Below are 10,503 nucleotides of genomic sequence, written 5' to 3'. Positions count from 1 at the left end.
ACTTAGGTCGGCACCTCTTGCCTACCACCGACTGTGTGTTTTTACACCCATTTCTAATACAGTTAGATTCTGTCACATTGTGTGTTCCACCCTGTGATGCCGCTACACCCTAAACCGCTAAATTTGAGTAGATTATGATTGACCTTTGGGCTGTACAAATGCATGGGCTTAGACACAATCATAGTGACACCAAGCTAAAGTAACACATGGAACACTTCAACCCCCACCCCATGATCTGCTTATGTATGTAGTTTTGCCTTTTCCATTATTGTCCTAAATAGGGTCCGACAGTGTGCAGCCTCCTCAGACTGGATTCTTTCACTTAGTAATATACAAGTAAGATTTACCTGTGCCTTTCCGTGGGTTGATGGTTTAATTTCTATTGCTGAGGAGTATTCCACTGCGTGTGTGTGGGAGGAAAACCAGTTCTCCCTCTCCCCTTCTAGATTCTTGGTTGACACCCCCCACCCCCTAATAAGACAGATTTTAGGGAGAAAAAGAAGCGAGTTTAATAATGTGTATACCTCCTGTATACAGAGGGGACACCCAGGAACACTGACTCACTCCCTGAAATGGCCAGAGACATCACCGTAAGTATCACCTTCAGCTATAAACAAAAGCGAGGCCTGGGGGAGGGAGGAAGTCATTTATGGCAGGTTGTCATGAAAGCTCAGCAAACAAGGGTGTAAGGTTTAAAGTTTGTCTCCGTTCACTTCATTCCATACGGCTTCCAGTTAATTGTTTCTTAAGTATTTGGAGAAGTTACGGACATTTGGCTCAATTTCAGTTTGGATTTCCAGTTTAAAGGATTGAGCAGAGCCGCTGTCAGGGCGGCGCCTCCACTGGCTGTGAGGGCGGCTGGGTCCGCACTTTCCCATTGGCTGGCCAGGCCCGGAGCCCGCCTCCCCCAGCTGTGGCGGGAATGTGCGTGGGTTCGGCCTGAGGATCTGGCGTCCTGCGCAGCTGCCTGGAGCCGCGTCTCCTCTGGACCTGCTGGGGCTTCGGGACAACAGGGGGTTATGTCCACGCTGACAGGAGCCCCGTCTCCTCAGGACCCAACAGGAGGTGCAGCACTGAAGGGAAGGTGAGGAGGAAGGAAAAATGAGGGAAAGTGAGGAGAAGATTCCCTTTAGGGGATGACTGCTGAGGGGAGTCCCTCCTCAGAGGCCCCGGGAGAGGAAGGGCTGGATGTGGGTAGCTGTGGGTTTTAGTCAGATTCTGTGTGTGGTGCAGACAGTGTGCCGTGTCCTTCTTTGGCGTGTGGTGTCCAGTTTCCCCAGCACCATTCATCGAGGGGACTGTCCTTCCCCTGGTGCAGGCTCCTGGCTCCTTTCTTGTGAATTAACTGGCCACATCCCCATAGGTTTGTTTGCAGACTCTCTCTGGTCCATGTCCCTGTCATTGTGCCAATTCCACAAAGTTTTGGTGACTGTGCTTTTGTAATGCAGTGTGAAGCCAGGGAAGGAGATGCCTCCAGCCTGTTTCCCTTTTGTAGAATCTCTTTGGCTGTTTAGGGTCCTTTGTGGTTCCACATGAATGTTAGGAATGTTTGTTCTGTTTCTGTGAAAAATACCACTGAAGTTTATTTTATTTTATTGAACTATAGTCAATTCACAATGTTCTGTTATTTTCTGGTGTAGGGCATAATGATTTGATGAGGCTTGCTTTGAGTTTGAGCACTGCTTTGGGTAGAATGGACATTTTAACAATATCAATTTTTTCTGTCCATGAGCACAGGGTATCCTTCCATTTATTTGTGTCTGTTCAGTTTCTTTCCTCGGTGTCTTAGAATTTTCAGTGTGCAGGTCTTTCACATCCTTGATTCAATTTATTCCTAGGTATATTTTTGGATGCAATTGTAAATGGGAATTTAAAAAATGTCTCTTTCTGATGTTTCATTATTGATGTATAGAAAGGCAACTGATTTTTGTGTATTGATTTTGTACCTTGTAGCTTTACTGGCATGATTTATTAGTTCTAACGGTTTTTTGATGGTTTGATGTGGGAAACTAGAAATCAGAAGTCACCCTGTTTGGACTCCATCCTGGAGTCATCCACAGCACCTAAGACACAGCGGCTCCTAATATTCCCACAGTGCCTCTAAGTTACGTGTGGACTCCTGCAAGGGCGATGAGCATCAGCACTTTGGGTGAACTGAATTGCGTTAAGGGTGGGCCTCTATAGGGAAATCTGATGTCTTCTCTGCTTTTTTTGGTGTGGTATTGACATGGTTGTTTTCAAAAGTAATTAGTTTCTAATAAAGTTTCTTATAAAGTTTTCTTATAAAGTTCCATATAAAATACTTTAAATAGCATCACGCAGTACTCACATTTGCCACCTCACATAAAATACTCCAGTGGGTTTTACCTAAAACTGGGATACTCCCCCAGGGAACCAGCACATAAACCCCAAATGAGGAGATTGTATGGTTCACCTTGTAACCCCAGCCACAGGCCTAGTTCAGCCTTCCCCTTTGCCCCAACTTATGGAAATCCTTTTTCCATTCTGTGCCAGTTTTCTTTTTCTGAAACTGTTACTGAGAGTTTCCCTCTTTTTCAAAATCTTAATGGACTTAAGGCGCACAAGATGAATACGATCTGGGTGGCCTCTTCTGTGTGTCTCCTTTCACTTAGAATGTTTTCAATCTTTGTCCAATTTGAATCATTAGTGATTCATTCACATTTTTCATTGTCATTAAAAATACAGAACATAACACTTACCGTTTAAACCATTTAACTATGCAGTTCTATGGTATTAACTAGATTCACATTGTTGTACAGATGCCTCACCATCCATCTCCAGGACTTACTCATTTTCCCCAAGTGAAGGAAGCCCTGTGTCCAGTGAACACTGACTTGCCTCAGCCCCTGGCAGTGACACTCTTTCTGTCTCTGCATCTGACTTCTCTGGATGCCTTGTACAAGGGGAATCCTATAATATTTGTCCTTCTGTGTCTGGCTTATTTCACTTAGCATATTGACTTCAAGATTTATCCACGTTGCAGCATGTGTCATAATTTCCTTAGTTTTTAAGGCTGTGCAGTATCCTAATATGTATACACCACATTTAGTTTATCCATTCATCCACTGATGGACAGGAGAGTTGTTTCCACCTTTTGCTGTTGTGATTAGTGCTGCCATGGGTATGGGTGTACCCATTTCTATTCCAGTTCTTGCTTTCAAATATTTTGAGCATATATCCTGAAGTGGCATTGATGGATCACACGTCAACCCCATGTGTATGTTTTTGAGGAACTCCTGTATGGTTCTCCACCCTGGCTGCACCATTTTATTCCTTCATATGGCAGAATAATATGGCAGTTTATGGATGTACCCTGTTTGTTTATCTGTTTAGCCTTTGATGGACATTTTAATTGTTCTACCTTCGAGGCCATTGGGAATAGTGCTGCTATGAATGTTTATGTACTTTTTTTTGTTTGAACACCTATTTTTAATGTTTCAGGGTCTCTCTCTAGGAGTGTAGTTGTTGAACCATAAGGTAACTGCATTTTTATCTTTTTGAGGAAATAACAAACTGGAAACATGGGCTGTACCATTTTCCAATTTTTCAAGTAATGTTTAAAAGTTTCCATTTCTCTACATTTTTGCCTTTTTTTTTTTTTTTTTTTTTTTTTAGTTTTCTGGATCGTAGGGCTTCTAGTGAGCTTGAAAGGGTATGGCATTATGGTATTAATTGACATTTCCATCATGACTGATTTTAAACATTTTTTTCATGTGCTTGTTGACTATTTGTCTTGTCTGGAGAAGGGTCTATTTAAAAAATATTTAATTTTGTTTATTTATTGGTTTTTCTTCTTTTTCACTTTTATTAGGTAGATTATTACTGTTTGCCTGCACATATACTTTATATTGCATGTAAATACATATATACAATATACTGTACTTTCTTTTTTTGGTTTACATATAGAGAAGGGTGTATTTAAGTCCTTTTACCATGTTAAAAATTGGGTTTGCTTTGTCTTTTTATGAGTTGTAAAAGTTCTTGATATATTCTTGATAACATTTTTTTCAAATATATAATGTGCAAATATTTTCTTTGATTTTGTGTGCTGTCTTTTCAGTTTCTGGATAACATCTCTGATGTACAAATGTTTTTAATTTTGATGAAAGGCAATTTATTATTTTCTTTCCTTGCTTGTGTTTGCTATCAGATCTAAAAAAATTGCTAACTCCAAGGTCATGATGACTTATCCTCATTGTTTCTTTGAGAGTTTATGCAGCTTCCCTCCCTATCTGTGAGGTATTGGTTCCAGGACACCCTGTGGATACTAAATATCTGTCGGTGCTTAAGTCCATTATATAAAGTGGTGTAGTATTGGCAAATAATCTAAGCACAGCTTCCTGTATTCTTAAAATAATCTCTAGATCACTTATACCAAATAATACAATGTAAATGGTATGTAAATAATTGTGAAGAAAATATAGTGTTATTTAAATAGTTTCTGGCATGCCACAAATTCAAGTTTTTCTTTATGGAACTTTCTCAAATTATTATTATTATTTTTTATCTGAAGGAGACTGATTCAGCAAATGTGGAATCAGCAGATGAGGGCTGATTGTCACTTTACCACTCTTTAAATTTAAGCTTTTTATGTATCTTGAGTTAATTTTGCATGTGGTATGAAGCAGGGATCCAATTTCATTTCTCTTAGAAATGAAAAAGTTTCACTGGATAGACAATTGCCTGGCACCACTTGTTGAAAAACACACTTTTCCCCCCAATTTAATGTTGCCCACTGTGTTAAAAAAAAATCAGTTAGTGGATGTGTCTTTTCATATTAGAATTTTGCTCTGGATACATGCCCAGCAGTGGTATCTCGGACTTTTCTTGCTTCTGACCTAAGCAGGAGAAGGTCACTATGTGGAACCTACACTTCAGGAGAGGGGGCTTTAGCTCCACCTCCTTGATGGATATCATGGATTATTAGGAATTCTTCTGCATAGGAGCTCTCCATTCAATCCCATCTATTAAACAACAACAACAACAACAACAACAACAACAACAACAACAAAAAACCCAACAACCTATGTCATCATTTTACTTCACCATTGTGGACACCTGAATAGTTATTTTAGTCTTTTGGTTATAATCCAGCACTACAGGTTTGGTTGCTCAGTTTATTCCTGCTTTGGCTAGTGAGAACTCTTTCATTGGCTCCTGTTTCCTTTGCGATCATTCCATATTTTGGGTTTTTTTCTGCCCTGGTACTTCCTTACTTTCTGATACAAGATTCAAGATGATCCTGGCTCATATATTCACTGTCTCAGTCCTAGTATAAGCCATTTCTTCAGAGAGTCCTGATTCCTTTAATTAAAGAATGGTATTAAGAACTTACATATGGGAGGAAAATGTTCTCAGCTGACAATGCAAGGAAATGTGTGCATATGTTCCCACCTTAGTGTATTGTTGTTGCTCAGGGACCATCATCCACCCACCCCACCCCAATCTGCCTCAACCACATAGTGTTTTAAATTTAAGTTACTTAGAAATGGTCAAAGCAAGAGGGACGCTCTGACCCCCGCTCCCTAAAAGCAGGAAATAAGCCTGTCATGTGAAAAGTTCAGAGGCGCATATAAACATATCTCGTAACTTCTTTAATTTACCACCCCAAGCCCAAACTCTGTTTAGGTTTTTCATTGAGTACCCAAAAACTACATTTCTTTAGGCTGTCAATTCCTAACAAATTTTTAGTTTTCTAGATGTATAAAATCAGCCTGTTTTTACTACTTCTTACTTCTCATTTCTATGAGACTTTTGTGTGTAGGAATTAAATTGTCTTTTTCTTCCACTGCTCTGTCTCATGTTAGTTTTATTATTAGTCCAGCCACAAGAAGTCAAGAGGGATAGAGAGTGAAATTTCCCCCTCCCCAATAGTATACAGTCCTAATTGTAAAGATTTCTATGTGGAAATGTCTGTATTCATATTAAGCAGAAGACAGGTTTATACTGATGCCTCCAACTTGATCCATTATCTTATGGATAGTGTACATCTCCCCCCCACTTATCTGTAACTCCCAGTCAGACAGTAGAACCCTGGTTCCCACCATCTTCAGTCCATGCAATTCATTTCTCATTCTGCTCCAGATGAGTGGTTTCAGCGTTCTTAGCTCCTGCCCCTGTGGGATGGATCTTACAGATCCCACTGTTTACGTGCAATATGTTTTCCCTGTAGTCTACACATTCCGTTCATTCCTGCAGTTACTGAGGCTGGCCCCTTCTGCTCCACCAGCAGCAGTGAGTGTTTTCACACACTTCTAATACAGATTCTTTGTTACATCCTGTATTCCATCCTGTGACACTACCACTTACTTGATCACTTAATTGAATTGTTTCTGTAATATTTCTGTAAAAAATGAAAATGTCCCTCACAAAATGGCAACCTCTACTCAGTTTTCTGAGAGTCTTTAAAAAAAATTACTCATATTGTAGTAGTCATTAGGCTGCAGACCTATTTGGGGGGTGGCATATTCTGCTCCCTGTGACATGAATATGCACTACTTTACTTGTGAGTTCACCTACAGATGGGCATACTGATCACTTGAGTTTCTAAGCCGTTATGAATAGACCTCCTGTGCATTACTTGATGTTTTTGTTTGAACAGTTTTTCAAAGCAGATGTCTAAATTCAAGAGCTGGGTTTTGGGGGGACTCTAAGTTGAGAATGCTTAGCTTTGGGAGAAACTGCCAAACTGTCTTCCAAAGTTGGCCATACCTGTTTTCCACTAGGATCTTGAATATATTTTTGCATGATTATTTACTATCTGTATACCTTCTTTAGCTTGACGTTTGTTTCTATCTTTACCCATTTTAGTGGAGTTGTTTGTTCTAGATTTTATTGGTATAATCTGAGTACAAATGCTTTATCAGATACGCATTTTCCAAATACTTTCTCCTTGTATGTGGTTTCTCTTTTGCCTTTATGAGTAAGACCTTTCACAGAGTAGAAGTTTATAGTTCTATAAAGTCCACGTTATTAATTTTGTGTTGATTTGTTGATAGGCATTTGTTGTTGTGAGTTAAAACTCATCACAAGACCTAAGGTCTTACAGATTTTCTCCCTTTTACTTTTAAGACTTTTGTAGTCTTGCCATTTAAATTTGTCTATGGGCAATCTTGAGTGAACTTCACTATCAGTTGTAAAGTTTGTGTCTATGTTCTCTTCATTCTATATGTTTTTTTTTTAATTAATTGCTCCTTAGCCAGTTTTTGAGACAGCATAGTGAGCTATTTGGCTGTGTTTCAGTTTGGATTTCCAAAGGCACTATGTACAGCAGAACTGCATTCAGGGTGAGGTCTCTGGGCTTTGTGAGATCAGCATTCCCTGAACTTTTCTGATCATCTGCAGTGGGGTGCCAAATCCACCTCTGACCCACAGGGCACAGGTGCATTCTGCCCATGGACTTGGCCCCTTGCACAGCCGGCAGGGGCTTGGTCTCTTCAGGACTATCAGGGCTTTTAGACAGTGGGGCTGTATCCATGCTGTCATGGGCTAAGTTTTCTTGGGCATTGCTGTGAAAAGGCACAATAAGAGAAAAAAAAAAAGTCAGGAGAAGCTTCCTGTGTGCAGCTGACTGCTCAGGGGAGTTCTGTCTTCAGAGGAACCTCAGAAATAGGTTGATGTGGAAAACTGTGGGGTTTTAGTTAGTTTTGTGTGCAATGGAGATGGTGACCAGTGATGTTCTTTGGTGCATGGTGTCCCATTTTCCTGGCAATGTTTATGGAGGGGAGTATCCCTCCCTCTTTGTATGTCCTTGGCCCCATTTTCATGAATTAGCTGACCACAGCCATGAGGGTTTATTTCTGGGCTCTTTATGCTGTTACTCTCATCCGTGTGTCTGTGCTTGTGCCAGTTCCTCACTGTTGTGGTTACTACAGCTCCGTGATACAGTTTGATGCTAGGGAGGGAGATGCCTCCAGCTGTGTCCTTCTTTCTCAGAACTTCTTTGGTTGTTCAGGGTCTTTAGTTGTTCTATATTAATAATAGGATTATTATTTCTATTTCAATGAAACATATCATTGAATATTATATTGATATTGCAGTGAATTTGTTGATATCTTTTGATAGAATCAATAATTTAATAATAGTAATTCTTCCAATCCAGGAGCACAAAATATTTTTTCTGTTTATTTTTGTCTTCTTTAACTTCTTTTTCAATGGTTTATAGTTTTTTGAGCACAGGTCTTTCACATCCTTGGTTAAATTCCTAGATATTTTGTTCTTTTTGATACAGTTATAAACGTGATTGTTTCCTTAAATTTTCCTTCTAATGGTTTATTATTATTAGTGTATAGAAATGCGACTGATTTTTCTATATTGATTTCATATGGAACTTAACTGAATTTATTTATTTTAATGACTGTTTGTTAAGTGTTGTGGAAAATTGTAATTTTAAAATCTCACTGTTTCTCCTGCATCCCAGGTCGTGCACAGGATCCAAGACTTGCTGGCTACAGGTGTACTCATCCCACAGTGCCTCTTAATAACAAGTGGACTCCTACAAAGGCAATGAGCATCACAACTTTGGTTGACCTTGGTCTAGGTAAGTCTTGTCTTCTATAGCAAGGTTTGATGTCTGTCTTATCAGCTTCTCTGCCATGGTATTGATATGGTTGTTTTGAAAAGTAATGGACTTTCCAGTAATTTCTATGATGGTAAATACTACTCACTGTTGCCACTTTATACAAAATACCATAGGGTGTTTTACCCCAAACAGGGGTAGTCTCCTGAGGAGCCGTCATATAACCCACCAGTGAAGAAGCCGTGTGGCGTCCGCATCACTGTGTGACCCGCTGGCCCGTTCAGCTGCCACCACTTGGTGCAGCTGCTGTTCTCTGTTTCTGGGTTTGTTACTGAGACTCTCACTTTGACAACCTTGACGGATGTAAAGCACACATGATGATCATGTGATATGGGAGAAATTTATGGCTCTTTTCACTATGGAGCTTTTCAGTGTTTATTAATGGTGTAAATAGTATCAGTACTACATTCCTACATTTTTTTCATTGTGATTAAAAATACATAATATGACACTTTTAATTGAAATCATTTCAAGTACACATTTCTGTGGTATTAACTACTTTTACATAATTGTACAAACAAATTCAAGAACTTATGTGCCTACTTTCAGCATGGGAGATGCCCAGGAAATTGAGTAATTCCCTGAGATTGCCCAAGACATCACCTGAAATGCCATCTTTCTCTAATACCAAAAGAAAGGAAGGTTATGTTCGTTATATAGATTTAAATCTTAGCCTTCTCTATTGACAAGTTTCCTGAGGTTTAATCTTCCTTCTATGCCTGGTACAGAAAGGGAAATTACTTTTCAAGTGGAGATTTCCCTTATAAATGTAAATTTGCCAGACAAAAGGCAGTCTTGACTTGGGTATCATAGAGTTTCATGTGTCTTATTTTTTAAGAAATCTACCCATTGTAATCTTCATGCCAAAGAGATATATTTCAGGGTGTCACTTGCCCTCTTTCCATGGGTGTGCCCCAGCTTGCTTATGTATTCGTGCACGGAAGGACATCCTCATATTTTAAAGTTTTGCCGTTATGAGTAGAGTTGCTGTGCATAATTGCATGCTAGTTTTTATTTGAACACTTTTTCAAAGGAATTGTCTAAATACTAGAGGTGCAATGTTGAATTCTCAGGTGAGCCTTGAATAGCTTTAGAAAAAACTGCCAAACTGTCTTTCTGACCCTCAAGGTGCACGTGTCTCACTGGTGGGTTTGGCTCCTGTGGGAACTTGGCTTCTTGCGGGGCTGGTGGAGGCTGGGTCTCTTCAGGAGCCACCATGGTCTCAGCTTCAGGATAACGCTCGACCAACCAAGTCCACCCAGACAGGAGCTGGATGTCTTCAAGAATCACCAGGAGAACCGATAAACAAGATTATACTGTATAGCACAGGGAAATATATACAAGATCTTATGGTAACTCACAGAGAAAAAAAATGTGACAATGAATATATATATGTTCATGTATAACTGAAAAATTGTGCTCTACACTGGAATTTGACACAACATTGTAAAATGATTATAAATCAATAAAAAAATGTTTAAAATAATCACCAGGAGGCATCGCTGTGGGAATAAAATGTGAGGAGAAAGTGGGGAGAGGCTTCCTGTGTGTGATTACAACTAAGGAGGTCCATCTTCAGAGGATCCAGCAGAGAAGGGGCTAGATGTGGAAAATTTTTGGATTTACTTGATTTTGTGTTTAGTGTTGACTGTGTCTAGTGTCATTTGGGGGGGGTATGGTGTCCAATGTTCTTGGCACCATTTATTGAGGGGACTGTCCTTTTCCCATTTTGTGTTTTTGGCTCTTTTGCCATGAATTAACTGACAACATAAAGATGGGTTTTTTCCTGTGCTCTGTATTCTGTTCCTCTGGTCCATGTGCCTATTTCTGTGCCAATATCTTACTGTATCTCTGCTGGTGACTGTAGCTTCCTAATGTCGTGTGAAACCAGGGAAGGAGATGCC

At 39.7% G+C, this 10,503-nt stretch overlaps 1 long non-coding RNA gene across 1 annotated transcript; it reads left to right on the top strand.

Annotated features, from left to right (window-relative positions):
• Nucleotides 1-892: 892 nt before the first annotated feature.
• On the top strand, nucleotides 893-10,085 carry LOC141578299 (uncharacterized). Its single transcript, XR_012508413.1, has 3 exons — nucleotides 893-1,084; nucleotides 8,441-8,560; nucleotides 9,728-10,085. It is a non-coding gene; the product is annotated as an uncharacterized LOC141578299 (long non-coding RNA).
• Nucleotides 10,086-10,503: the final 418 nt, after the last annotated feature.

Source organism: Camelus bactrianus, chromosome 8 (genome assembly GCF_048773025.1).
Source record: "Camelus bactrianus isolate YW-2024 breed Bactrian camel chromosome 8, ASM4877302v1, whole genome shotgun sequence".
In the NCBI taxonomy this organism is placed as follows: Eukaryota; Metazoa; Chordata; class Mammalia; order Artiodactyla; family Camelidae; genus Camelus; species Camelus bactrianus.
The sequence above is the reverse complement of the archived record's forward strand: the minus strand, read 5'-3'. Positions and strand labels throughout refer to the sequence as shown.